Consider the following 5046-nt stretch of genomic DNA (forward strand, 5'->3'; position numbering starts at 1 on the left):
ATTCTGGCCTGGTTGGGTAACAAAAAATAAAAAATAAAATTTGGAAATCCCAGGCTTGAGTATGTGTTGATTCTCTCCTCCTTAGTTATTTGCTATTACCTGCTAGCCTGACATCACTGGAGCAGGTTCCTGTGCTCCTGGAGAGCAGCTACAGGATTATCACTCCTGGCATAACATTCCAAGTCTGATCACTTCTCAGGGCAGTAGGATGGTATATGTTGGCATTCGTATTGTCTCCCCAACTGTTCTACAAGCTGGCTGAATTTTTTTTTCAAACCTAAGCCAAATTGTGCAAACATGCAAGAGCATAAGAAGACCATATGTTTTAAGAGCTATGGTCTTGTAACCCAGTTTTAGGTAGGTTTACAGGGAAAATTTGTTGCAAATAGATTGCAAAATATGTTAATGGGTCTCATTCTCTGCTTAGTTTTGCTGGTCAGGTTTAATGTAAAACCATGATTATATTACAACTGGTGGACATGCAGTTTGCACAAAACCACTAAAACTGCACCATTTAACAGTACAGTGATCTTGCACTTATATATGCATGCAGTTGAAATTCTGTGTTTGGAAAATGAATGGAGATTTTATGCAGTAGGAAATTTTGATGGGTCCAGGATAGTCCAGGTTATAAAACCCTTTCTTGCATTTCTGGCTCCATCTAGTGACTCTGTCTATAATAAAAGCAGAAGTTCAGCCTACCCTCGAGCATCTATGGTATTTTCCCAATAAGAGAGTTTTAGACTTTTGTCAGCATTAATCAGTGGATCTGGACAATTAAGTTTTGGGATTTGGATAGCAAATTATAGCATTATAGCACATTTGGATAGCACAGTCTGGACAATACAAGCCATTGCCTATCCACAGATCTCAAGTGAAATTTAGCACCATGAGCTGGGTACATGCAAGAAGATTTACAGCCTCGTGATTTTGAAAACTTCCCCATGCTTACATCCCACTTTTGCACTTCTGACCTGCTTTAATTCAAAATGGCTGGAAAAATAAAACCTCAGATTTTTAATTTTTCCCTAATGTTCTATTTAGTCAGAGGACTAAAAACTGGTGTATTACAGCCTATTACAGATATCCACAATGCCTGGGAATCTGTGAAATTATGTTTAATTTTGTTCTCAAGTCATCAACTTCCCCACAGTATTGTTCCTTTTGTTGGGGAGAGAAGGTCTGACCTTGACTTACTAGGTTCATTTGAACAAATGGGGTGGATCTGCTGAGTTTTCTTATTCTAGCCACAGGATTAGGCAGCTGCAAGGTCACTTGGCCTTCCAGACCTTTGAATAAACCAATATCCTGACATGCATTGCTGCTGCTATTACACAATGGAACCTCAGGGCAGAAAACAGATTATGGGACAGGACAGTGGTGGTATTGAATTTCCACAAGAATTATTCTGTAAGAAACCATTTTGTGTTCATTAAAAGCTAAACAATTCTAAAATTATTTTTTAATAATGAGGCTGCAAACAGTTTCACAATTAACAGAGGAGGCCATTAGTATGTGGCTGGACTGCAGATAGTTTTACTGTAATTTTGAAGTTATCTGGATGACTACTCCGGTAAATTTAAGTGCGAAAGCTTTGGCACTGCATATTTTTTGACCAAAGAGCTTTACCTGCCAAACTTAAGAGAAGACAGGCATTACAGTCTAGGCATCTGCTTTTTCTTAGGAGATTCTTCCAATACCTTCTGCACAATTAACCAAACTGTTTAATACTATACCTAGAACACCTGGATGATCATACATTCCATTTCTGGAAGGCATGCAGACATAGTAGCTTTAGTCAGTATGGGAGTATCTCTCCAGTAGGAAGGGTACAGGCCTCAGGCGGACACACTGACTCGAACATTCCCAAAAGTTTCATCTCTTCAATTATGAATGAAAGAAGCTGTTGCGTTCATCAAACATAACCATTTTTTAAAAAAGGATCTTAATGTTTAAAGTGGTGTTACCTGAATACTGCATTAAGGACTTAGCATTTCAGAGGCCTTTATGTAACAGCCTCACATACATTTTTGAGATTTCTACCATCTTGAGATTCCAGTGTTGTGGCTCTCTTAACAGGTCTACACAGCCCACCCATTTATGGGTCATTAATTTTACCCATTTTCAATTTTGTGTCTGAGTCTTCAAAAACACGAATGCTCCTAGATCATGCATGGTGTTCGATTATCAATTCTGATGACACCGGTACTTTTACATGTTTACAGTGTTTAACCCATGTATACTGCTTGTTTTTTCCAGTGATTAGTTTCCTTTGTAATTTTCCCTGAAATGTTGCCTGAAATGCATAAACATTTTGATATGACTTAACTGCGTATAACAGGAAAGGAGCAAACAGTCAAGGGAAAGAAAGTTTAGATGTGAACATCAGTCTAAGAGAAACGTGCAAAACCCTCCAGATTTCTATGCAGACAAGGTTGAATTACAATTATTTAAATGTAAAAACTACATTGCTAGGTTACTTTTCATAATTTCTTGTGCCACAGGAAAAATGAAAAATACTTCCCTATGATACTGTCTACTTCTAGCCTTCTAAAAAATCTACTGCCAAATAAACAGCAAAACTTAAATCCTCCAGCCTTGTTTTTGGTTTTGTTATCGGCAGAACCAGGGGCAGAAAACAAGAAATTACACTTGAAGAGAAATAAGCGAGAAAAGACAAAAAAAAACTGAAAAGAAAATGCTCCATAAATGATTCTGGCAACTATTGGTATTTTCATTTCACAATCCAAAGCTTACTAAAAAAGAATCTCACAGGTACCATTGTGTCTGGTAACACAGTGGTAGCACAGTATTTTCATCTGTAATTTACAGGGAGAGCAGTCTAAGCATCTTTGAACACTGAGATAAGAAATTTAAAAGCTACTTTTACTAGATAAGATCTACTTGACATTAAAATTATCATCTGTTTTAGATCAGTGAAATATCATGTATTTGCTCATAGATAAAACTGGTTCTACTGCAAAGCTTATTTTTTCAAGATGGGAATGAATAATTACACTTAAAATATTAAGTGTTCAAATGAAACCTTTACATTCTCAGCAGTATTAAGCTTCTCTGAACTACCACTGAGAAATCACAATATAATAAATTTTGTTGTTGATTTTTTTCTTTTCTTTTTTATAAGAATTGTAAGGAAAAAAAATACTTTGGCTGGATTTTATCCTTCTATCAACATTTTTACTAAGTAATACCCACAGACATTCTGCAATTACTTTGATTACTTTGAACAGCATCTCCAGAATTATAGAATACTGAACTGTGTGGCTTGGTAACTAGAGAACTGGAAATCATTATTTTATAAAGTTCATGTAGTAATCATGCAGTGAAATGAGAAGTGAGGCTTTCAGTGAGGTCGATGTGTGGACAAGAAGAGAGAATTATTGTACAAGGTACTGAGGTGAGCCGCTGCAGGGGTACTGCACTACAGTCATTGCTTGATGTTAAAAAAGACAGTGAGGCGCCAGTTGCACCCACATGGACACCCCTGTGTTATTTACATGGTACTGATTTACAAGATAGGCACTAAACTGGTCATTTTTTCACAGACAACTCTTACTTGAATGAAACAACCACAAACCTTAGTACAGTGCACTACGCAAATTAAAAATCTGGCCTCGCCATACCAATTTAATGGCATCAGCAACATCAAAAACTTCATTACCTCCAATCCAAATATCCTCTCCAACAGATGTGAAATTAGGATGGTACAGATGTTTCTTACTTAAATATATGTTATGTTCAAAAATGCATCCATTTGTCTATGTCCTTGCAGTCTGTACCAAAGCTGCATCCCAAGTCTACAAAGCACAAAAAGTGAAATAGTTGTGCAATGTTGAGTTATAACAAAATCTTAATCAGATAAAACCAGTCAACAATAAGCAGATAAATATCAAACACTGGAGTTTCATAAAGAAATAGTTTCCCTTATTTAGGCAAGTACCTGTGGTTTATTTTAATTGACTTTTTCTATTGCAGCACAGAAATACAAATTCAATTAGGCAAGTTTTTCCTCCTTTCACTGTTGAAAAATAACTTTGTAAGAGCACTTGCTAGCAACTGAAAAGATATTTGAAATGCAGTTTTGTCCTCAGGCAAGGAATAGCTGTTATGCTAATTAAACACAAAACTTTTTGGGTTTTATTGTTGAACAGGTCACTAAGGATTTTGAACTGATACATAAAAATTAATTCAAAATAAAATGCACTGATATTTTAGATTCAATGGTACAAATATTTTAAGTATTTTTAAGAGAATCTCTGGAAACAAATATTTACTCTTCCTATGGTATGGCTTTAAATACACATCAGGGCATTTTGCAAGGACAGCTTCATGAGGTAAATGTACCAATTCCTGGCCAGTAACTCATCCTACTACCTCTTCCTTCTTTGCATCTGATTCCTGAACATGAATGATCTTCTGTATTTGCATTGCAGTCATGACTGTTTCAGAAAGTTCACCATTAAAGTACCCAGTTTTATGTCTTAATAGAAGATGCTTTGATTTATTGCTTAGATTTACCGCTGCTCATCCATTTCACCTCACTCTTAGTTTCTTTTTGAACTTTACAACTTACTCCACTGGCTGCTGATACTCTTTCCTCCCTAAGGCCTTTGGTTTTTTTCAAGCCATACTTTCAGTCATAACTTTTCCTGGGTTTCCTATTCCTGAGCATTTTAAACAGTGTGTGGTGTCTTTTGCAAACTTCATCCCTCCCCTTATCTGCCAATGCAGCCTAAAACCCACGCAAGCAAAGGACATTCTTTGCTGGATAAATGCGTGCTCCAAGTGCGCTCAGGATGCTCATCACTTAGCTGCCCATTGCTAACACGTTCCTCTTGTGGCACTAGGCGGGCTAAACATCAAACAGCTGCTTTTTCTGCATCTTCACTTTTGTTTAACCCTTTCCAGCAAAAAATTTCATTTGCCAGCGGAAGTGCCCTTCAGAGCTAGGAGTTTAGTCACACGTTTGCCCCTGAAGGAGAGCCGGCAGCCGGGGGCCGCGGGCGGGGCTTGGGGCCGCGCCCT

Source organism: Geospiza fortis, unplaced genomic scaffold (assembly GCF_000277835.1).
Source record: "Geospiza fortis unplaced genomic scaffold, GeoFor_1.0 scaffold166, whole genome shotgun sequence".
NCBI lineage: Eukaryota > Metazoa > Chordata > Aves > Passeriformes > Thraupidae > Geospiza > Geospiza fortis.